This window comes from Stegodyphus dumicola, chromosome 1 (assembly GCF_044657685.1).
Source record: "Stegodyphus dumicola isolate Sdum_Otavi_A_Nest chromosome 1, ASM4465768v1".
NCBI lineage: Eukaryota > Metazoa > Arthropoda > Arachnida > Araneae > Eresidae > Stegodyphus > Stegodyphus dumicola.
The window spans coordinates 107,724,873-107,751,622 of record NC_140768.1 but is presented as its reverse complement, the minus strand read 5'-3'; the positions used below and the strand labels follow the sequence as shown (position 1 = coordinate 107,751,622).

Here is a 26,750-nt window from a genome sequence, read left to right as displayed (position 1 = left end):
TAATGGTGACTGGCGGCCTTGTGGAGATTATCGTCGACTTAATGCCGTCACAGTCCCTGACAGATATCCAGTCCCACATATCCAAGATTGTACCCATCTTTTTTATGGAACAAACATATTTTCTACCCTCGATCTTGCCAGTGCATGCTGAAGATGTACCCAAGACCACAGTGACTACACCATTTGGTCTCTTTGAGTACTTATATATGCCATTTGGCCTTTGCAATGCTGGCCAAACATTTCAGCGTTTCATACACCAAGTACTGTCTGGCCTCGATTTCTGCATCCCATATTTTGATGATATCCTGGTTTCATCTACAGATGCGGAAGAACATTTTCAACATCTGCGTCAGATTTTCACTCGCCTTAAAGATCATGGATTAAAACTAAATCCATCCAAATGTGTACTTGGTCAACCCTCAGTTTCCTTTCTTGGATGTCTTATCACTCAGAATGGAGTCAAACCTTTACCGGAAAGAGTCAAAGCAATTAACGACCTACCTCAGCCCAAAACCATCTCTGAACTGAAGTGTTTTCTAGCAATGTTAAATTTCTACCGACGCTTTCTGCCAAATGCCACAAAAACACAAGCCTGCCTACACGAGTTTCTGAAGAATAGCAAAAAAAATGATCAACGAGCTGTCCCTTGGACTGAATCTGCATCTGCAGCATTCGTGCAATGCAAACACGATCTGGCAAATGCAGCCACACTTTCTTATCACTCATTTAGTGATCAGCTCTCTATAATGGTTTATGCATCTGACACGGCCATAGGAGCAGTGCTTCAAGCCCATACCACTAAAGGACTTTCCCCAATGGCATTCTTCTCCAGAAAACTTACTACTGCAGAAAGGAAATACAGCACATATGACAGGGAGCTACTTGCCGTGTACTGTGCTGTTAAATACTTCCGGCACAACTTGGAAGGACACGACTTCATCATTTTTACTGATCATCGACCATTAACCTTCGCTTTTAGAAAAAAATCTGACTCATGTTCTCCTCGTCAGCTTCGACATCTGGATTTCATCGCCCAGTTTAGTACAGATATCAGATATGTCTCTGGTACTGATAATTGTGTCGCTGATGCCTTGTCTCGGGTAAACAATATCAACCTCACTACCCCAGATTTCCCTGAAATTGCAAAAGCTCAATTGCATGATGAGGAACTCAAGAACCTAATCTCAAATCCACAAACCTCCCTTCAGTTACTACCGCTGCACATTGATTCAACGCTTAAAATTTACTGTGACATAGAGAACAATAGAATACGTCCCTATATTCCTGTCAATTTTAGACGTGAAGTGTTTAATGCCTTGCACAATTTGGCACATCCTGGAATCCGTGCCACCAAAAAGCTGATCGCAGACAGATTTGTCTGGCCAGCAATGAATCAAGACATCACAGAATGGACTCGTTCATGTATTAGATGTCAACGGTGTAAAGTATCCCGTCACACTCACAGCCCCATTCAACAATTTAACCTTCCAGCAAGACGCTTTGATCATGTGCACTTAGACTTGGTTGGCCCTTTGCCTCCTTCAAATGGTTACACTTACCTCCTCACTTGTATTGATCGGTACACAAGATGGCCTGAAGCCATTGCTATTGAAAATATATCCGCTGAAACTGTAGCTCGAGCATTCATCTCCCAGTGGCTTTCAAGATTTGGCATGCCTACCACCATCACTACTGACCAAGGCCGACAATTTCAATGTCACTTGTTCGCATCCCTCACCTCTCTTCTTGGCATTTGCCATATTCGCACAACACCATATCATCCATCTGGAAATGGGATGGTGGAACGCTTTCACCGATCTCTCAAACAAGGTCTGAAGTGCCACAGTAGCACACACTGGACAGAAGCCTTACCCTAGTCTTGCTTGGTCTTCGCACAGCATTCAAAGACATTGGTAGCACTCGTGCTGAAATGTTATATGGTGCAACCCTCCGTCTGCCAAGTGAATTCTTTCACCCAGAATCTACTCCAGTTATCGACCCTCCAACATTCCTTCAACGTTTACGTGAGACCATGAGCAATATCTCGCCAACCCCAGCATCTTCACATAACCAGCCAAGCTATTTTGTACATCCTGCGCTTGAGACATCTTCGCACGTATTCGTGCGCAACGATGCAATTAAGCCAACTTTAACACCTTCATATGATGGTCCATTCAAAGTTGTCAAACGAAAACCAAAACATTTCACCATCATCTGCAATGGCAAACAATCAGTGATTGGAATCGATCGTCTCAAACCAGCATTTCTAATGCAAAATCCAACAACTTCCTCATCAACATCACTCCCGGAAGAAAGCTTACATCCCGTTAAAGAGCAACCTAAAACTACCAGATCTGGAAGAAAGGTTAAGTTTAACCCAAAGTACTTATAACGTACCGATGGTACTTGGGGGGGGAGTACTGTGGCGTCCCGACAGATACTTCAACTTCTATTCATGAGATGGCGCCACGTGTAAAATCCTGCTCTTAATCGGAGCAGCAAAGCGACGTCATTACTCACTCAGACTTCTTGTGAGACAACTATACGCGACGGTAGCATGAACTGCGTTCCGAGTTCTGCCTTGATCTCTGCAATGTAATTTAAATTGTAATTTAGTACTTAATATATTCTTTTGTTATAGGAGATTGCACACGACCACCAAAGATATTTAAATCTAAAACAACTTTAAATTAACGTCTTTAATATTGATACATTTTGTATGTTTATCTAATAAATCAAAATTATATGAACATTATAAGATAGGTAGATTTTATATTGAATACTTATTGAGAAAAGGATTCATTTTATTATTATTGATTTCATTTTATTATTCTTATTGAGAAAAGGATTTTTTATAATCACTTTAAAATTCAACATAAGCTCTGTATTACATAAATGAAAATTCCTGCAAGATTAATGAATCACAGACCAATGTACATGTTAAAAAATCTCGATGGTTCTGGGGAAATATAAAGTAATTAAAGAGTTCATTAATAATTCTCATTCATAATGTGTATAAAAGGAATTTCAGCCTATTAGATAAATACATAACCATGCTTGTATGGAAAGCAATGAAACGATAATATAAAAGTTCGTTTTATTTGCTTTGGTTGAATGCGATAGAATTTTAGTATGTTATTTCCCTTGCAGTCGGAATTTTTTGTTTAACATTTTCAAGTCACTTATGTTTCAACAGCATTAATCTTTCAGGAATTTTCTAATTTAAAAGTGGAATGCATGTTTACCTTTGAATGTTTGGTAGGCTGGAATCCATCTTGTCATTTGCAGTTCCAAATCCATTTCTTTTTGAGCTCTTCTTCTGCAGGAAAACTAAATACGGCCACCTTCGGGCCATTCTTGTAGTTTCCTTTGCATGTTGCAACATCATTTGTGTGGCATAGTAAAAAAAATAAAATAATTCGCAAATGTAAAATATTCTACTACAGCGCACTACACTTTCAAACAACAGTCAGTTCACTACGCTACCAGAGCACGAGGCAGGTGTTGACAAAGTGGAAAGACGGTTTTCGTGATGTCAGAGCGTTCAAGCAGGACATTTCCTAATTGGGACTAAATTAAGAGCAATTCCTGAACCTGATCTTACAAATAATAAGCTAACCCCTGCTGAAAGATGGAAATTGACACAAAATTTTCCAGAGCTTTTGGAAACGTTGGTCTAGAGATTATCTTTCACAATTACTAGGGCTTACCAAATGGTTGAGGGATAAACCAAATTTAGCCCTCAATGACTTAGTCTTAATAAAGGACGTAAATTTGCCTCCATTAAAGTGGCGACTTGGATGAGTAATTTTATATCCTGGTGCTGATGGAAAAGTGCATGATGTGAAACTAAAAACTTTATTGGGTGAAATGACGTGTCCTATACATTAACTTTCCCACTTACCATTGAGTGAATAATCTTAAAAAAAAAAAAAAAAAAATTATATGCATAATTTGTGTCTCTACTATTATTAATTTACATTATGTTTCAGATTCAGAGAATGGATTAACAATTGTGGATTATGGTAATTTAGCAGTTTCATTATTTTGTTTTCACTCCAGAGATTGTAAGTATGTTTTATTTGTAAATTTTTGTGCTAAATTTAATGCTGTTATTCAATTTAAATTTGTCATTATGCATTGTTATTTTATATGATATACTGTTGAACGTTTGGGAAATTTGTTTAAATCTAAAATTCAAGATCTTTATAATAATGTTGTAATGAACCAATGTTCATCGGGGTGGAGTATGTTCTGTTTTTTCGGTAGATAGGTGGTGCTCTTGCTGTGCGTCGATGAAAAATATTCCACTTAAACAGATGCATGTCTTATACCTTTTTTTATGCTTGATTATGTTTTCATGGTCGCTACAGGCAGAAGTAATATACTATATCACAAAGTTTTATTGTTAATAAATGTTATTTTTGTGTTCTGTGAAATCTTGAAGTTTTGATTGTCAATCTAATGCTCTCCCAACCTGATCCTGAACAACCTTGAATTTATGACTCATGGGACATCATTATGCTTTCTGAGGAATATTCCTAGAATATTCTATTTTAGAACATTATTCTGATCCACTGGAAGGAATATGCCTAGAGCATTCTAGATTTATTTCATGGGAATGCTCTTGATTATTTTAAGAAATCTTCGGTCTTTTAAAAATACACCAATCCTTGAAAAAGTGAGTTGGAATAGCTTCTTATATACAAGTAGAAAGAAAATCTTCAGATATTGGAGAGGTAATAGATTTGCTTTTGAATTACAGGTTAAATTTTAGAACCATTCCTAGGACATGTAAAGAATATCCTTTAAGATACTTTTGGAATGTTCCTGGCATATTAAAGCAGTCTGACTCGTTTATATGCCAGATTTAGCCTACAGTATGATTGGAAGATTACAGAATTTTGTTATATTCCCTCTGGAATATCTCAGGGATATTAAGAATTTCTAAGGTCCTCTTTGAAATCTGAGTGCACATACATGCAAGGACTGCAACTAATGGAAAAAAAAATACCTCATGAGCATGCACCATCACATCCAACTCATAAATACCCTTTAGTAGAACAAGACAGTTCGTCCTTCTTGTTTGGAGGAGTGACAAAAAGAGTCCAAGGGCAATATTTGAGAAAATAATTTTTTAAAACTAAAAATAGAGAATGAAGAATTTCCCTTGCTTTTTACTTCATTTCACAAATTTTCTACTGAGAACGGAAAACAGGTAATGATGTTCCCAAAACATTATTTCAGGACAGTGAATGCTTTCATCAAAAATCAGGATGTCTGGCATCTCTACCCGGCCTCTTCTTTCAAGAATGTCTCCATATCTTTCTATTGTATAATATACATAATTTTTTGTACCTTTTAAATGTAAAATTAGAAAAAAGTTTAACCTTTATATTTTATTTTTGTATGCCTTTCATAAGAGAATCAGACAATAATATGAATACCTTTGGGAAAAAATCACGAAAACCACAAACTTACAGCCAATACGTAACTTTTACCTTTTCATCTGGAAAAATTACCAAATTATGTTAAGATGGCTGCACTAACACAAGAGTACCCTATATTTTATTTAAAATTCTTGGGTGCATACGATTTTGTAATGCAATCCATAATAGCTTGATAAAAATGCTTTACAGTTCTGAAACTTTCTACAAAAGTATTCACACAGCTCTTCTCAGTAGGTCAGAGCATAATCAGTGGTTACCGCTTCATAATCAGTGGTTACTACTAATAATGTTAAACACAACATAACAGAAAGCGCATCTAAAAAGCTACATTTTCATAGAGATCACTCAATACTTCGAAATCAGTTCTAAACTAAAAACTGAGACCTAACACTCTCTCCAGTCTTATGTAGGTTTCTCCCAGCCACTGAGAAATCTCTAGTAACTTCCATTTCTCCATGTAATGCCAAGTTACTGGAAGGCATATACAGTTAAAGTTACATACAATGGCCTTAAACAGTTAGTTACATATAGGGATCAATTTGATATTCAATTATACTTACACAGGGACTGGACCAAAATATCGCCAAGTTTGGTGATTTCTCACTGAATTTGGTCAAAAAGATTAATCACTAAAACCACTACCAGCTTTGTGATATCTTACAAATTTAGTGAGATAGCCATCTACTTCAATGTTACTTTATCTTGTTCCTATAATCTTAATTTTTGAGCAGAGCTTTGTCTTTTGAGGAATTTCGTGTTACATTATACAAAAGATACTACAATTTTACATAATTAGACTAAATTATTTACATACAAAATTCATAACAACATATTTACTTATTAAACAATTTAATTTCACCTTTTTTTTAGCTTACTGTAACTCATAAGGAAACAAGACTGGTTTAAAATATGTATGCTTGTATATATCATAACTCATTATAAACTGAAATCATGAACATCATGTATACAAAAAGGGATACTGTATTTTTTATTTAATTAGCTTTCAATGAAAAATGTTGATTTATTAAGTTACTCCACAATCTTCATTTTTCATACCTATTATGCTTTAAAAAAATCCGAGGGAAGAGCAGTGTAAGAGTTTTGGCCACAGGCACTAAATACAGTCTTGTAAACAGATCTCTAACTAGATTTAATACTTTATTCCATATGGATAAAAATTACTATGGCATGAAACCTTTTCTTAGTTTATCTTAGTGCAGCAAACATTATATTACACAAGCACAAGGCTGGCCCGATCTAACAATTGTATCAGCTAATACAGTAGCGTTAATACAGGACTGGGAAGTCAGCGACCTACCTTCTGTCAGTGATCACTGCATTATCACATTTCACCTAGGGACCTCGGATACCTACTTCATAAAACGTCGCTAGAAAACCTGCTATGGCAGACATTCAGAATTTAACTCCAACCATATATAGCAACTCTTGAAGCAAACTTAGATAATTGTCAAAGCCCAGAGCAACAACTTGATTGTCATTACAATCAACTTGTGCAACACTTAATCAAAGCTTGCGATACCTTTCACAAAAAGGCCATATTTGCAACTAAAAGCCTTTCTTGGTGGACCCCCTACACTAAATACAGAACGCAGCAAATTTCGGACTTTACGCAGAAGAGCACAAGCAACAACAGCTCAGCCACTTACAAGCCAACGCATGCTGGAATTTCGCAAGGCCAGAGCGCAACACAGGCACAACATTACAGCTGCAAAGCTCTCTTCTTGGATGCACTACTGTTCCACAGCAATGGAAACTTACGGTGTAGTGCAGAGAATAGCCTGCAACAAAGTATTTCGACAAACAATGCTGACAGCTTCACTCTTATGGACTGTATATTCTGCACAGATAACAAGGAAGATAGTTCGGTAGCACAAAGGCATGCAAGGCAGCTCTTCAACGAACTCAGGTGGTCAACAAAGAAAAGAAAAGAGCCACTTCCCACAACATACGAGATTACCCACATAATAAATTACCTAGTTCCTAAGAAAGCTCCTGGCTAGATAATATGATTATCAAAATCATCTACCAGCACTTTCCTTCCCTACTACACTCCCTCTTCAATGCATGTTGGAGGCAATGTCATTTTCCATAAGGAATGAAAGTGGCAGAAGTAGCTCTCTTCTGCAAAAAAAGGAAGGATCCGGGTATACCAAGATCATACTAGCGATCTGTTTGTTATCAGCGCTTGAAGTGCAAGAACGTACCATCCTTATGAGGCTCAACTGCCACCTTGCAACCATTCAGGCATTGCATCCTAACCAGCATGGTTTTCGAGCCAGAATGTCAACAGAAAATGCATTGGATGATCTAATGACAACGCTGTCAAATAATAAGAGTGCAGATGTGCACTCTTTCATCATTTCCATTGACAACCAGGGTGTATTTGACCCCATCTGGTGGCCAGACATTATCAACAGCTTGTCCTCTCTTTCCTGACATGGTGTGATAATATATCTCATTAGAAGTTACCTGGAAAACAGAGAAGTCTGAATAATGACATTATCCCCAAAAAAATTACTCGTGGCTGCCCTCAGGGTTCGTACGTAGGTCCGACCCTATGGAACTTAATAGCAAACACTGCATTCCAGCATTCAAACAACCTTCATTAAGTCAAGATTCTGGCATATGCTGATGATTTCCTCATTATTGTAGTGGGCTGCAGCGACATCCAACAAGGATCACAGGATTGTCTAGATATCTTTGCTCAATGGTCCAAGGTACATAAACTTGAAATAAGTGCAGAAAAAAACACAAGCCTTGATAATAGGATGCCATCATCCCTTTAGAAGAAGAACCTATCTAAAACTACAGGGACAATCATTAAAAACAGTCTCAGAAATAACATACCTAAGTCTCTCCTTTGATAATACACTTTCATGGACTTTTCATCTTAAAATTCTCAGGCAGCGTATTGGCAATCTCACTAACAGTATGAAATGTACTGCAGGTATAAAATGGGACATACCAGCAAATCTCCTGAAATCTTGGTACAAAACCATTTCAGAATGCATTATTTTGTACAGAGCCTCCACCTGGAGCCAGAACCTTACTTCTACCATGAGGAAAACTTTGCTTTCCATACAAAGAAATCAACTTCTGCTCATCTGTCGGGCCTATTGGACTTCTCCGACATCTGCTCTACAAGTCATTGCAGGTCCTCCTTCTTGATCTTGCAGTAAAGAGAAAAGCCACAGTGATAAAAGCTACAAGGCTTAATAAAAATACATCACTGTGGGGACAGAGCATAATCCACACAAACTATGAAAAATACAAATCTCATTCTTTTTGTTACCCAGCACAATTTGGCCTAACGAATACCATCCACATACACTCAGATTCTCCAATGCAAAATGATCATGCATTATACACTGATGGATCTAAGACAGAGGCTGGCACAGGATGTAGATTCTGCAAATTGGACAAAGACAGCATTATCTTCTTCTGGAAACGAAGACTGAAAGAAAGTAATTCAGTGTTTCAGGCAGAACTCGTAGCCTTATACGCAGCAACCAGCCACAGTCGTAGGAATGGTCTTAATCAAGTTCGTATTTATACGGAACCTGCCTCAAGCACTTTCATGCATACACAGCAGGAGCCCTCTAGTTCACAAAATACAGAGAACTCTACTCAGTATCCCTATACCTTTTCATCCAGTACTCTGTTGGGTGCCAGCGCACGTAGGAATACTAGGAAATGAAAGTGCAGATGCTATGGCTAAAGAAGTTGTCAATAGTGCATCCCTACTTGAGTGTCCAACAACACTTCCAATCTTGCTGCTAAAGCATTCCACATGCAAACTTCTCATAAGACAGTGGCAAACCCTCTGGAATAATGTCATAACAGGTCGACGTACACATGCAATGCTCCCAAGTGTAAGCATGGATCTGCAGAGCAAAACTGGCAGCATGTCGCATTTCCTAACAGGACATGGACAAAAGCCTATCTACACAGGTTTGGTCTTTCCAACAGAGACATCTGCAACTGGGGGAAAGTAGACAGCCCAGACCATTATTACTTTGAATGCTGCTTGATGGCAAAGTTCCATCTAAATAAACCAGCACCCATGTTTCGCGCAGCATGGTGGAATAATATTCAAAATAACAATGCTGCTCTATCGAAACTACATGCTATCACCTAATACTGCCCTGCAAAAATGCAGTAATCTGGAACAGCTCTAACCGCAGTCATTCCCCCAAGTAGCTAAATTATGGTTTCAGCTCCTGTAATATAAGTATTTAATTTTTAAAAATATTTATACAGTCAAAAGTCATTAATCCGGACTCGTCGGGACTTCGACGATTCTGGATTATCGATTTTTCTGGATTATAGATCATCAGTTTAAATCTGGTAAGATGGCATGCAGAAATTATAAAATTAAAAATATGAAACCGTAATTTATGAAATAAAGAACAATTATGATCTAAAGGGTATCAAAATTTACAAAAAGAAAAAAGCTTAATATTTATTTGTTTACTTTATTAAACATTTCTTTCAATGTAAGTTGTTTATGTTGCTTCGTTTTATGTGATAATACTTTCTCTTTAATTCTATAAACAGACATAATTTCTTCTTCAGTTACAAAGTTCCGCTGTTGAAGTCCTATAATTGCTGTGTCAAAAATACCGACTAATTTGTCAATTGAAATTTTTTCGTCTTCAATAAACTCTGTATCCCTTTCTTCACTATCGGGAGCGAATTATAATGACGAGGAATTTGATCTAAATCATATCGAAAACAGCAGTACATCAAGATGAAATACTACATTTAGGAAGGAATTATAAGCCAAATAAAATAAAAACATCTGCCCTGAAGATAAGGATAGTGCTGACAGATCAACTTCCAATTCATTGCGCGCTGTAAACAGATTTCGGAATGGTTAGATAAACAAAAGAGCCTTTATCCATTTTTTGCAGCCATTCCACATTTTGTTTAATGGACTTAGAAACATACTTCGCTTTGTAGATCCTTTACATATTAGTAAATATATATCGGAAATTCTATTTGACATAATCGAAAGTTCAAGCTTACTTTTATAAAATTACTCTAACAGTCTGCAAAAAAATAATAAGCCTGATCCAATTCGAAGATTAAGGAACAACGCAATCTGCAACATTAACTGAATTAGATAATTTTAGCTTAGCTTATACCGTCCATTATACATTAAATGCGCATGAGTAAACGTATTATGTGCATGTGCAGAAAGTTCGTAGCTTTGAGGTCCGGATTATAGATCATTCCGGATTATGGGTGTCCGAATTAACGACTTTTGACTGTATATATATATAGTTATTTAACTCTTTTGTTATAAAAATCTTTATTCCATCAAATCAACTTCTTGACATATACAAATATTTGTACTCATCCAGCATCATACATTGTTACACACATAAGTGTTCATTCGAATATAGTAATTATGTCAATTTAAGACATGAAATACCAATAACAGTGTTGCATAATGTCATTAATAGATATCTGTAGTATAAAAATCTTTCTTCCACATTGATTGTCATCACTTAAATGTAGCACATTTGACTTATTTATACACCAAATGTAGTACTCATTTAATGCACTGCCATATGCATATTACATTAAACGTGCATATGTAAACGTAACTTTCTGCACATGCGTTAATGCGTGCGCATACAAGTCTACGCATGCACATAATATGTTTACACATGCACGTTTAATGTATAACAGACAATATAAGCTAAGCTAAAATTATCTAATTATTTATTTCAGTTAAAGTTGCAGATTGCGCTGTTCCTTAATCTTCAAATTGGATCAGGCTTATTATTTTTTGCAGACTGTGAGAGCAATTTTATAAGAGTAAGCTTGAACTTCGATTATGTCAAATAGAATTTCTGATGCTGGAGCTGCCAAAGGATGTACAAAGCAAAAGTATGTTTCGATGTCCATCAAACAAAAACCGGAATTGCTGCAAAAAATGGATAAAATAATGCTTGCATTGACAGAGATCCAATGACTGCAGGAGAAAGTGACACAGAGGTTATTGAAAACAAAAAAATTTCGATTGACAAATTAGTCGGTATTCTCGACACAGCAATTATAGGACTTGAACAGCGGAACTTTGTAACTGAACAAAAAATTATGTCTGTTTATAGAATTAAAGAGAAAGTATTATCACATAAAACGAAGCAACTTAAACAACTTACATTGAAAGAAATGTTTAATAAAGTAAACAAATAAATATTAAGCTTTTTTTTTTTTTTTTTTTTTTTTGTAAATTTTGATACCCTTTAGATCATAATTGTTCTTTATTTCATAAATTACGGTTTCATATTTTTAATTTTATAATTCCTGCATGCCATCTTACCAGATTTAAACTGATGATCTACAATCCAGAAAAATGGATAATCCGGAATCGCCGAAGTCCCGACGAGTCCGGATTAAAGACTTTTGACTGTATTTCATCTCGATGTACTCCGGTATGATATAATCAATTTCCTCGTCATTATAAATATCACGAATACACATAAAATAGTTTTCTGGTTGCAATTTTCTAATTTCGACTATGCATAATGTATGCTTTACGCATGTGCACGTTGAAAGAAATGTTTAATAAAGTAAACGAATAAATATTAAGGTTTTTTATTTTTTTTTTAATTTTTTGTAAATTTTGATACCCTTTAGATCACAATTGCTCTTTATTTCATAAATTATGATTTCATATTTTTAATTGTATCATTTCTGCATGCCACCTTACTAGATGTAAACTGATGATCTATAATCCAGAAAAATCGATAATCATCGGCCGACGAGTCCGGATTAAAGACTTTTGACTGTATATGTATACATACAATATAATGAGTCCGGATTAGAAGACTTTTGTCTGTATATGTATACATACAATATAATTTCCCATATATATAGTATTCAATTATGTAATATGAATGTTCATATGTAATACTGTGCATTCAAAATATCTTGCAACAAAAGAAAAAATATGTAATGAACAACAGGCCTTGTATGCCAATGTAACTGATTTCCGCAGAAATGTCGTTCAATTCCATATGCAACGAACTAAGGCAGACATCGTCTTTGCGGTGTATAGCCATATCTCGTACAGAACAGCTATTATTATCGTTAGATCTTTAATTATCGTTCAATAAAGGAATATACCATAATTCGGCATAAAACATGCATCTATAATTTCTAACTATATTTTAGAATTTTTAGGTATATTCATAGGATAACACATACCCTTTTCTTCACGAAGAAACTTGAAAGATACATGTACAATGTTCTTATCTTTAGCAGTCATTCATTCAAATATTTTTCCCAGGCTTTCAAACAATTATAGTTTGTTCAGTTTAGTATAGGTAACTGACAAGCGATAAGGGGAACAATAAAAATTGTATTTCCTTGAATTGAAATATAGTTGATTTACTGTCCTTTTGGTACTTAATACAGCTCCTGGAAAAAGAAACACAGTGCTGGTTTTCAAATACTAAGTCATTCAATCTATGAAAGAAAATGGAAATCATACTGCAGCAAGGATGTTTGATGTTGGTGAAAGGTCCATATATGTTGAAAGAAAAATGAAATCACAATGTGCCGAAGAACAAATTTGCTTTGCGTAAAGGAATAACAAAATGGCCTATACTAGAAGATAATGCTGCAAACTGGGTCCAAGAAAATCTGCAGAATGGATTAATTATAACAAGATTATTACAAGGATATACAGACTATGTTTATTTGCCTTACAGAAGGAAAAAGACAATGCAAATATGATCCACATAAAACAATAGATCACAAAAAATCTCACCTCACTGTAGTGCTTTTCTACTTAGTGGATGATACAAAATTAAAGCTCATGGTTGTTTTTAAAAGAAAGATCATGCTGAAATGTAATTTCTCAGATGGTGTTTTCATTCATGTTCATGAGAAAGGATAGACGAAAATGCTGAGAAACTGTGGATAAGAAATGTTGGCAAAAACATACTGTTGCCTTAAAGAATCCAGAGTCTTTTAGTTTGAGATATGTTTAGATCTCATCTAACGGATAATGCAAAGAAATTGTTGAAAGATTGCAATATAAAGACGTTGCAGTTATTACAGGCAGATTAATGCCATTAGTTCAGCCTTTAGATATATGTATCAATAAACAATTGAAAAAAATTTTGAAAGACAGTGGAACACGTGGATGTCAGAAGGTACAAAAAGCTTTATAAAAAGAGACCAAATGCATCATCTCTGTCTAAAACAAGTATGTGATAGAAAATAAAAGCATGGATTTAATTTAAACCCCACAAAATTTAAAAGTAATTTTAAAACGTAGTATATTTAACAATCTAGGTTGAAGGAAAGGTGATTATTTATTTATGGATCAGAGTAATAGTGTTGGTGTAGAAGAAACAGAATTCGATGATGTGCCTGAAGATATAATGGAAGATGAATCTGACAAACTTCTGTTGCCATAAAGAAAATTTTTAAGTTGTTAAGTTCATTTCTCATTAACTGAAATAGATAATTATATAATTTTAGCTTATACTGTCCGTGATACATTAAACGCGCATGCGAAAACGTATTCTGCGCTTGCACACACGCATATGTGCAGTCGTAAAGGTCTTACGCGCACGCGTAAACGTCTATGCGCATGTGCAGAAAGTTTTTAGCTTTGAGGTGCGGATTATAGATCATTCCGGATTATGGGTGTCCAAATTAATGACTTTTGACTGTATAACATTTTATACTTCCATTTTCTCCTATATGATGTTAAAAGTTTCAAGTTATAAAATTAATCAAAAAATTAAAAATTTGAGATTTCAAAAAGTAAGTGAATATTTAGCAATCATACAATTTGATAAATAATTGCATTACACAATATTATACACTGGTCATCAAAATTAAAGCATAATGATAGAAATAAAATGTAACTGATACTTAAATTTTTTTTTAACTCTAGAATGCTACCCATTCGTCTCCTGGACACAGCCCATAACAAACATCCTTCCCCTGCCTTCCTTAAAACAGGAATCGAGATGTGCAACTCGGTATCTATATATGATCTTGGTTGCTACAGGTAAGGGCATTTCTTCTAATGGAAATATTTTCACATGTAGCATTTTTAGAACAATATTCGTCTCGCATACAAATAGTTAGCTGTAACGTTTCATTTCAGAATGCAACTTAGGTTCATTTTTGTGTTGCCTTGAATGTTACAGAGTTTTCGGGGAGAAAAATTTTGGGGTAGACCTGAAGCTATCTGAGAGTGATGAAGAAAATTTTATTTCTTGGGATGAATTGAAGAAAGATAAGCTTAGAAATCAGGAATTCAAAGATAGCTACAAGATGAAAATGAGGAATTATCATTTGACAATAAAGATGAAGAATTGAAAAATTGAATTTGAAATACAGAGCTAAAAAAAATGCCAAAGAAGTTGAAAAATTACGAAATTTTTTGAGTCGTGAAAAATCTATTATTTACCGGGGTAAAATTCAGCTCAATGGTAAAGATAAGTGTCATCTGTTCCTAAATCAAGCAACACAAGGACAGCATCTCATAATATTATTCAATTTATTAAAAAACTAAAGGACTCAGCCATAAAAGGAACTGCAGACACATTAGATCAGATATGCAACAATATGTCATGTAGTAGAAAACTCAAAGGCCTCTTTTTTTGCATTTTGGAGCATGTTAAATATCAGTTTATGAATGCACATGTTATATATGTGCATAATATAAAATCCGAAAAGACACTATCAAGAAAAAAGTTCACAATAAAGCTAAGTTAACATGTTCTTGCTCCATGGATGAAGAAGCGTTACAAAGTACCAACTTTGCATGGACCAAAAAGAACAATTATAATCAAACTGTTGAAATTAAATTTGAACATTCAATCTCCTGAGCAACCTGACAGTAAAAAAAGAAACACTTGTGCATTTTGCCAGTACAATTTGCACAGAATGATACCCAACTTTTATCAAACATGTTCCTGAGTAATGTGCAGAACAATATGCTACTACGTGTAAACACTACTCTGAGAATAAATAAATGATACTTTCTTGTTAACTTGAAATTTCAGAGTCATGAAATCATCTGCAGGTAGTGCATATTTATTTTAATAAGCTTTTACAATAGGTTTTAAATATGCTTATGCACACTTCGTCTCGAAGAAAAATGGTTACCATTCCCGTAACTTTTTCAAAGGGCAGGATTCTAGGAGTAATGGAAATACATACAAAAGCATTAGTTAACATCAATTACAATGTTTGGCAGGTGACCATTCCCGAAATATTAAAATTAAACCAAATTTATGAAAACTAGAAAATGAAAATTAAGTCACCTGTTGTGGAAAAAATGTTTCTCTATGGTCACCTCCTAAGTGCTGATCAAGTCTTGTGGAATTGCATGCCATTCTTTCAAAAGTTCACTTTTCAACTCCTGGAGTGTCTAGGGAGGAATTTGGCAACCTAAGAAGTCTCACACATGCTCAATCAAATCGAGTGAGTAAAGTGGCCAATCCATTTGAGTGAGAGTATTCTGACCCCACATACGTTCATTGAGGCCGAGCACTGCCATCCATTAGCAAAATCTTTGGGCCAATAGCACCTCTAAACAGACTAACTTTGGATTCCAATATCTCGTCCACATATCTCTGAGTGGTTACAGAACCTCCTTGAAAGATATGCAGCTCGATGCAGCCATTAGTCATGATTCCTCCCCAAACCATTGTCATGGAAACGGGATATTTCATGAACAATGGAAGGCAAGTTGTGTGTTCCTTCTTTTCTCCAGATCAAAACATATCCAGAATCACTGTTCAGACTATATCTGGACTCACCAGTAAAGAATAGGTGGGGCCCAGTCTTTTTGGCTGCATTAAACATAATGATGGCACCAGTTTCAAAGGGCCCGTTTGGAAGCTGGAGTGACTGTGATATAAACCACTGGTTTTCTTGCATACCATTTAACCTCGTTAAGCCTTCATCTAACAGTAGAATATGTGGTAACCTGAAAGTCTACAGCCAAATAAATCTCATGTCATTGTATTGTAGTCATTTTGACAGTTTTTTGAGCCAACAAGGACAGAAAACAGTCTTCTGATGCAGTTATTGCTGTTGCCCTTGATTAGGCCGTCTATCAACTGATCCAGTACTTAAGTAGCTCCAAACTCTTGATATGACACTTTAAGGAATATCCAAATCTTGGGCTGACTTCCCTCAATTCTACCAATTATTCCACACTTTTAACCTTCACTTAAATTATGCCTTTGAGCTATAACTACTGATCACTATCAGAAATCACATTCACTTTGAACAACACTACAGAAAGAAATTCCAACATGTCCATTGTGCACCACATTGCCAATCATCAGATTTACATATTTCCGGGGCTAACATATGCCTGGAAGCGCATTTTAGGGTTCCTCTGAATTTAATTAACATAAATAATTACAGCACTGGGCATTGGTTGCAATGTTAACTTAGTAAGCATATTTTTTCTCATTATCCTTTAATTTTGATAACCAGTAATAATGCATACTAACAGATATGAAATTCCATAATATTAATGCATCCATTCTTTTAAATGCAGACGCAAATACCTCATTAAATTTCAAATTACACTAAGTTACCCTAGAATAATTCAAAGTGGTACAAGTTTCTCGTGGTATCGATTTTAGTAATTCTTTAACAAATCTTGTTAAGGAGTTAAGGAAATCTGTATACTGACAATTTGGGACCATAATTATAATTTTCTTGGCATAATGGCACACATTTTAGAGGCATAATGGAAACTGGAAAAAAAATGAAGTTTATATTAAACATACAGACATTCAACCTACTAAAACAACACTGTAATTCACTAAAGCATCTTCTCATGACCAAGGACAATTCCCCCTAACTTCTTAATGCCATCTGAATGACCACATTGAGTTGGCCTTGGTTTGACCAAAGGAGCTATCTTTCAGCATTGACACAACCAACAATTTGTGACATTGCTAAATTTACAGCTTTCCAGTAGAGAGGCTTCTGTTTAAAAAGGTATTATTTGAAACTGACAAGTATACTCAAACAAATGTTTCTCTCTAAAGTCACCAGAGTTCTTTACATTTTGATAGGGGTGTAAACAACCAGAAAATATAGCAAAACCTCCAGAAAAATGAAGGATATCAATCAATCTTGGATAGATCTCTCTATGAATATATTTCATTTAAAGACAATGATAACTTCTCAAACACAACATAATTACAAAAGATTATAAGAAAAAGTACCATTAAAAATTGCTACACTACGAAGCAAATGCACAACAAACTTGAATGAAATATAAAATACGCTAGGATATGCAAATTATTAGCAATTCACAGTACACATGCATTACAGCAAGAGTAATGACACCTCGAAATTACATGAAAAAGCATACTGAAATGTCAGTATTTCCTTCAGAAATTGCATTAGTTCATCATTTTTCGCATTGAAGGTCATGTTATGGTAGAAGAAAGGACTTATACCAGCATACCTCAGAAATCAGTCATGGTAGAATCATGCTTACTGAGACTACAAATTTATACCATGCAAATAATGCTTGCATTGACAGAGATCCAATGACTGCAGGAGAAAGTGACACAGAGGTTATTGAAAACAAAAAAATTTCGATTGACAAATTAGTCGGTATTCTCGACACAGCAATTATAGGACTTGAACAGCGGAACTTTGTAACTGAATAAGAAATTATGTCTGTTTATAGAATTAAAGAGAAAGTATTATCACATAAAACGAAGCAACTTAAACAACTTACATTGAATTTACATACAACTTACAGGAATAGAGTTTGCCCAATTTAAGTTTCATTCATTCAAATTTCTTTTATTGCTGGGAAAGACTTTCCTTAGTGAAGACTAAAAATTAAAAATTGGAAGATTCAGTGATTTATGGGAACATGGAGAGATGACATGAAAAACCGGGAGAGTTTGCAGCTGTGTCTCATACTCAGTAATTTAACCAACCTCGTATCTCCATTGCCTCATCTGTCAACAGCAGGGCTGTGGAGTCTGTAGGAAAAATGACTGATTCTGACTCTTGGAATTTTAAAGACTCTGACTCTCTCATATATATATATATGCGTGTGTAAACATATACGTATGGGTTACAGTTTATTTTTTATACACAAAAGAAGTAATAGATGCTACAGGAAAAAAAAAAAAATGATGGCATAGCAAATTGTTTATACGGTCAAAAGTCTGTAATCTGGACTCATCGGGACTTTGGTGATTCCGGATTATAGATCATCAGTTTAAATCTGGTAAGATGGCATGCAGAAATTATAAAATTAAAAATATGAAACCGTAATTTATGAAATGAAGAACAATTATGATCTAAAGGGTATCAAAATTTACAAAACAAAAAAAAGGTTAACATTTATTTGTTTAATTTATTAAACATTTCTTTCAATGTAGATTGTTTAAGTTGCTTCGTTTTATGTGATAATACTTTCTCTTTAATTCTATAAACAGACATAATTTCTTATTCAGTTACAAAGTTCTGCTGTTCAAGTCCTATAATTGCTGTGTCGAGAATACCAACTAATTTGTCAATCAAAATTTTTTCGTTTTCAATAACCTCTCTGTCACTTTCTTCACTATCGGAAGCGAATTATAATGACGAGGAATTTGATTTAAATCATATCAAAGATGGAGAACATTGAGATGAAATACTACGTCTAGTAAGGAATTATAAGCCAAATAAAATAAAAACATCTGCCCTGAAGATAAGGATAGTGCTGACAGATCAACTTCCAGTTCATTGCGCACCGCCACGTTCCTCCCCCCCTACACACACACAGCAGCGTGAAATTGATAAAAAGATTTCGGAATGGTTAGAGAAAAAAAAAGGATATGACTTTTGCAGCAATTCCACTTTTTGTTTGATGGACATCGAAACATGCTTTTGCTTTGTAGATCCTTTGGAAGCTCCAGCATCGGAAATTCTATTTGACATAATCGAAAGTTCAAGCTTACTTTTATAAAATTGCTCTAACAGTCTGCAAAAAATAATAAGCCGGATCCAATTAGAAGATTAAGTAACAACGCAATCTGCAACATTAACTGAAATAGATAATTTTAGCTTAGCTTAAAGGTAATGCATGCGCAAAAAGTTTGTAGCTTAAGAGGTCCGGATTATGGACGTCCAGATTAAAGACTTTTGACTGTATTAATTAGCATTTATTATGAAATGGAAAAACTGGCATTAGTTATTTCTAAGAAACAGTCTAGCTTCATCAAGATCTTCTTTGTTGGAGGGCTATAGATCTGATTTGATAAACTTCAAAGCTGAGAAAGTCTTTCCACGCTAACTTGAGTAGAGGGAAGAGCTGTTACTGTTAGGGCTACTTCCTTTAACTTTTCAGGATAGATTTTTTACAAGTTCTAAAAGAGTTGTCTTGCAAGGTGATAATTTCTACATGCCATCTTACCAGATTTAAATTGATTATCTATAATCTGGAAAATCCCTAATCCAGAATCGCCGAAGTCCCGACGAGTCCGGATTAGACTTTGTACTGTATAAGAAATCTTAAATAAATTAGTAATTTTGTATAAATTTTGATTTTTATGGCTTACTTTAGGTAAGCAATATGGAAATGTGTGTATAATTTAAAGAAAGATTATCTCGAATTAAAACTGGAAAAAAAAGTTTCAACAGAATTCGCATAGCTATTAGTCATTTATACATTCATTTAAAAAAAAAGAAAATGGCATTTAGCTATACATTGGGAGAAAAACACTGGGGTAAAATTTGTCCTGTGCATGTTCCGAGAGGTTAAATGATGATTTTATGGCACTTTGGATACTTAAATGCATACCACAAAAAAATCTACTATAAATTTACGTTTAACTTTCCTTGCCATGGAAGTCACTGGTCTTTAATTTACAAGTATCAATTTGTTCTGTTGGAAAATAAACAGGGAGCATGTGTGTCCCTTTTTTTTTTTTTTTTTTTGTCTTAACACTTCTGATGAAATTATTTGTAATTGAGATGTTCAAGCAGCTTCTGACAAAACAATTGTATAAATCAACATTAATGAAGAGATTGGACAACAGTGCATAATTCATCTTTAAATACTTACATTTTCACAAACCATATATTTTTCTTTATTTACAAAGTTAATTTGATTACACACGACTGCAAAAATACTTTTGATTGGAACCCCAATAATCAACAGAACGCTTTCCACATTGTAATTTCTGAGAAGCTGAAACTTAGGGTTATAGTTTTTGTTTCTAGTTATTGAAATTCTCATTATGATCAAATAGAAAGTACTGTTTATAGAGCATGTGAATTACTATAAAATTCATCTCTTTAATTTCCTTTTTCAAAAGGTTTAGCAAAGAAAGATTTTGAAGAAATAAATGTAGCACATGTGATGCTTGTGGATTTTCCAAACAAACAAACAAAAAAGAAACAAAGGAAATAGTAAAAAAGGAAAGAAGTACAAGGAAATCTAAAAACAAATATGCACGAAGATATTAGGGCATGGTAAACAATTACACACAAGAAAAAAATCGGTACTTGTGTATTATCACAACCACCTGAGAGAAACTGCCAGTTTCAGAATGTGCCAAACTCTGGCACATGTGTCGTAAAATTCTCCATATTATCTTACGGTGGTTGTGCTAACATACAAGTGCCAAAAAAATCGGCTAATCTTTAGAATATGGTAACAGGTAATTTGGCGACATTTTGGTAAGGCGATAAAGGTTACTAGCTAGGACTTCAGCAGTGTACATGGATAAAGTCAAGAGTGTGCGCAATGCCATTTTTGTGCAATTCTGGGATTTTTTTTTTAAGTGAAAAAAGGTCAACGTGTACATGGATACCATGTATGTGCAATTCTTAAAAATGCGGCAAGCAGTTTGCGATTCTGCACTTTCTCCCAATTTCGCACCTAATATTCGCCATGATTAAGCACTTTTGTTACATAAAAGTTTTAGCATAAGTGTAATTCGGCTAGCAGATTGTTAGAAAAAATGAGTAAACAAAAAAAGGCCTTTACTTCGTGAAAACAAAATGGCATCCAAACAAAAACTAGCAGGTTGCTGTAGCAGGGTTGGTTGCTAAATTTTTGCCAAAAAATCGCCAAGTTACCATAATCCAAAGATTAACCAAAAATCATTAATAAAAAAACTTTAAAAAATTTTCAACTTTTCAACTTAAAAAAACTTTTTTAATCATTAAATTTAGAAAAAGTTTAGGCTCTAATCTTATATACGCATTAAAATCACCAAATGTGGCGATATGTGTTCTGCACTGGTTTTTGACGCCATTGCGTGTTGTGTGATGGTTTTGAGGAAGATGTTGTTTGTATGGCAACCCTTTTGACATTGAAACTTACTCTTTTGCTGCAGTGGTTTTATTTGCTCGCTGGTTCATGTCATTGCGGGTTTTGAAAAGTTGTGAAAACTCATGTTGCAATGAGAGACATGGTGGCAAGATTTCTGTCCCATATTTTAGATTGTGTGCAGAGTAAAATCCTACAAGGTTTTAAACAAATTCTTTTTTTAACTATAGTATCAATTTTGTGGATAGCGAGTCCGGCTGTCATATAAATACAATAGAGTATGTGGCGGCATGTTAAAGCTACATTCTGCTGTCTGAAAAAGCATTCATTCAAAGTGCATTTTATTTTATTGTTTTTATTTTGTAGAATGTTATGTTCATTGTTTTTTTTTTTTACTATGAATTTCTGTTGTTATTGTTGTTTTTTTAATTGTCTGTAATTTATTTTAGTTATTTTACTTTTATTGATTTTTGTGCAATGCCTAGATTGTGCAATTTGTAGATTATTTTTTTTTAAGTTAATAACATATCGCTATGTACATGGATTCTAGTCAGATATTTTTTGGTTAGAAACTATTCATTTTTGATATCTAATTTTTTTTTTTTTTTTTTTTCAGATTTTTAGCCTAAATTGTGTGTTCAAAACGTGGTTTTTGCATGTGTGAAAACCGCGTTTTTTAGAGACATTTTAGACTTAAAGTTCGAAATGTAGACAAAAAATTTAGATAGTAATATGGCACCATGGAGTTTCTCTTGTCGCCAAGTGAGGTCGTAGGTAAGAGTAGTTCCAACTTTTATTTTAAAAATTGCATTTCAAGATGCATATATTAACCCGGGAAGAAGCTCGTGGGTGTTTCAGCATCCCACACTCAAAAAAATTCGCTGGCAATCTTCCCCTATAATCCGAAATGTTTAGATGCATCAGTACCTTCAAGATGACCTTCAAGGTCATGTTCTATATGTCTCGAGAAGAAACGGCAAATTCCGAGCATTTACTGTTGCTTAAATAATAGTTTGGGGTGTGGCAACACCCCACGCGTGCTTTCGTGTTGCTATTTTTCAGTGTGAGCCTTGGCGTATGCAAGTCGTTCTATTCGGTCTTTTCCTCATTGGACATATGATCAAGAAATGCAAAGACTTCAAGAATTATTAGAAGGGGTTTCGTTGGATGAAGATTTTATAGAAAAAGACATTAGAAGATTCACATAATGAAGATATATTTAGTGATCATGAGTCTGAATCAGAAGAAGAGTGCGATTCTTCAGAAGACATTGCTTGTCATCAAACTGACTATTTTATAGAAAAGGACAAAAATTAGCTCCAATAAGTGATTTATTTGAAAATTTTGTCAAGAATTGAAGGAAATTATATCACGTAGGGGAATACATGACTTTGAATGAAAAGCTAGAACCTTTTCAAGGACGATGCTCCTTTCGGCAGTATACACCTAAAAAACTTGCAAGATATGGTATAAAGATATTTGCTATGGTTGATTCTAGAACCTTATATGCTTTATTTACCCCTGTCAGCAGCCGGATGGGCCGTACAAGAAAGTCAACAGTTCTAGTGAAAAAGCAAAGTGCATCCTATCTCCATTATATAAATCTGGAAGAAGCATTATCACAGACAATTGGTATACCAGTTATGAAATGGCCAATTTCTTACAGAAAATGATTTGATGAACCACAAAAAAAGAAAACAAAATATAATACAGAAGATGTTACATGTGCTCAAGGAAAAAAGAAAATTAAAAACTATATGTGTGAAGTGTAAAAAATATATGTCAAGAGCACTGTGAAATTGAGGCTTCATGTATAGATTACAAAATATCTAATGCTTCTTGGGCCTAATTGATTTCAGTATTAATTATATAACTCATTGTTCATGCAATAATTCTTCAAAATTTGGATTATAATTGCATTCACAAATAAAAAACATGCATTTTGCTTAGAAATCAATGATTCCTAGACATCTGAAAAAAAAATTATCTATTTGTTATTAATTTTAAAATTAGCATTATTTTAAGCTATTTTACGTAATAAATGTTGCAATTAATATAGAATGCATTCTTTTACTGAATTGTAATAATATGTTTAATTTGTATGTCATTTAATTGTTTGGGGTGTCTTGACACCCCATGCACATTCTCGTATTACATAATACAGCGTGCATCCTCCCCATTTAAATTAGTAAGCACATTTAAAATTTGCACTTCAAGTTGCATATATTAAATTAGTAAGCACATTAAACACCAAGATCTTCTCTGACCTTGCTTTGTAAAAGGAAAAAAATGTAAAAGGTATCAGAATTTAATCAGATTTTCTAAATTATATGTCCTTTGGCTAATTTCATTTTATACTTATTTTAACACTTTCATACTGAGAAAATCTGAAGTAGAGAAAGAAAGCCTTCATATATTAAAGTACTTTTAAATATGATAAAACTAACAATACATGTTATATATGGGTAAATTTCGTAATGTATGCTGATGTTAAAAAAATACTAAACACAAATATTAACTCATTAAACACTGGCTGAATTTCCATATGAGTTTCTACATATGTGTACCAGGAGATTATGATTAAACTCAAATAATCTTAAAATGATACTAAAAATCAATGGGGGGGGAGAAAGAAATTCCCATACTTAAATTTCACTGATGTGAAACATTTTCCTCGATAAAGGGTAATTTTTTTAATAATCATAATTATAAAAAAAGGGGGGGTTATTCGATGATCTAGTAGACCACACGAAACAGTGTGGCACTTCTCTGAGGTGGTGTTGCTGATAGGAAAGTATGTTATGCAACTACATTTACAGCTTTTTTATCTCGAAATCGTTTGAAACTATATTCTGCCCTTTTATGCTGGTGAAAGAAAGTTCTACCCGATTAGAAATGAAAGTTACAATCGTAGAAGACGTTAAAAAATTTCGGCTTCGCCAAACGGGCAGCCATCAACGAACACCACCATTTAGGGAGAGGACATAACACTATATTTCAATTAATGATTTCGTATTTTTGTTTATAAACATTCACTTCAACTTAAGAATGCTAGGATTTAAAATCCATTAATCGAATTTAATAATATAAGTGAAATTACTGGTTTTGAATATTCTAGATTAAGAAATTTATATTTTCGTTTCAGAAACAATAAAATGGAACAGCTTTAGTATTGGTCCTTCTGGCGATTTTTTGATTTGGCGACAAACTTCGGTCGCCAATGTATACCGGCTTTCAAGATCGGAAAAAAATGGCGGATTGTCAACAAAATCCGATCTAGACTAAATACTAACTGTACTAGACTAACTGTACATCTAAACATTATAAGAGAATAAAAGTATATCTTAATAAGAATATATCTAAACTTTATAATAATAACATTTAAAGACATGAATAATTTATAATAATAACATTTAAAGAAATCAGTACCTAAGTGCTTGCCATGTAGTCAAATTTTTATATATAAATTGTACTCTTACTTTTATTATAGAGTTTTTATTACAAAAAATTCAGATTTCTGTTAGATAAAATGTTTAAGTAACGTAGAAAATTGGCATAAAATTTAAAATAAAAAGTCGACTGTTATGTCAACATACTATTAATAAAAGTAATAATACTCAGTGAAGGTTATTCATACACAGCTACTATTAGGTTGTAAGATTTACAAAATTTGAGAACTGTAAATTATAAGCAATATATTCCATAATCTAAGCAACATTATATTTCTTATAGTCAGTCAAATTATAAAAATGTTATAAAAGCAATAATTTTGGTCCTGATTTGAACCTATGAATTCATGCAATTACACATGCCTATAGTTCTAATATGAGGCAAAAAAGTATTTTTAAACCATGGTAATTTTGATCTCCTTAGCAAAGGAAACACAAAGAGTTTACCTTAAGCTACTCAAAATGTGTTTTTTTTTTTTCCCTTGGGGAATGGAGTTTATAATAATATGCAGAGTTGACATATGAAAAAATGTCAAGACTCATGTGATGTAATATCAAAAGCATCAGTTTTAACTATCAAATTTTAGCTTTTTTAAAAATATTTTAAATGTTGTGCTTTCCTAACACAAACGTAACTTTAAGAAAAACAAGCAATTTATCCCTCCTGCCATCAAAGCTCCGATACTTACCAAATTCAATAAAGTTACGTGGACAGAAATGGCGGCATGTTTTTGAGCTCAGTATTTAACGTTATCATAATTTTACGCTTATTGCTCCAAAATGTCGCCAAACAAATTTCTCGCCAAAAAGGACTAATACTAAAGCTGTGCCGATAAGGGAAACCTTTCCCTGTTTATAATAAATGTGGAACAATTCCGATACACTAAAATATTTATCACATTTGAAACAGTATGACTTAATAAAAAAGTTAACATCACTCTAACGTTGAATGGCGGGAGGTTTTGAGTCATGTTTTCATGACAAATTTTTCCATTTGCTTATAATATGAGCTAAACAGAAATCGAAGCTTAACTCATTTTGAGCTATAAATAAAAAATGCTGCACTTACCAGTAAAATGTGCAACAATACGAATACGTTTACGCCAAACGTTCTAAACTGTAGCTCGCTTTCGAAACAATGTCTACGTCACTTACCTAATACTGGGAGTGCGCGTCCAATACATAAGCGTCTAGACCCCAAACCTTAGTTTTGCTCATCGCACGGGTTACGGAATGACAGAGGGAAAACGGGAATTTCGTCCAAGTAAGGCTCCTCTGGCGAGGGAGTGAACGCGCTGCCAATTTTGGCGCGTTTATCGCACACGCTGGCTGAATGTCTGCTGTTTTTTTAAAGATTTATTTTATAGAATCGCGGCATTCAGCGCATATAAACTTTTCGAATAATTTATTAATTCTTGAATAGTATATAGACGTTTTCATTTAAATAAAAATTTCGCGTATATTTTGTAAACATATTCAAAATAACTTATTCTTTAGATGTTTCAGTTTCGTTAGCAGACTAAAATAAATAAG

At 34.1% G+C, this 26,750-nt stretch overlaps 1 protein-coding gene across 2 annotated transcripts in view; it reads right to left on the bottom strand.

Annotated features, from left to right (window-relative positions):
• Window positions 1-26,475, bottom strand: part of LOC146999192 (uncharacterized) — a 68,236-nt gene extending 41,761 nt beyond the window's left edge. Inside the window, exon 1 of one of the 2 annotated variants that reach the window (XM_085819029.1) lies at window positions 26,373-26,475. The gene's annotated coding sequence lies outside the window, so the exon portion shown is untranslated. Of the gene's footprint in view, window positions 1-26,286 lie in introns of both variants that reach the window. The other variant, XM_085819016.1, reaches the window with a different exon arrangement.
• Between the last annotated feature and the right edge of the window lie 275 nt (window positions 26,476-26,750).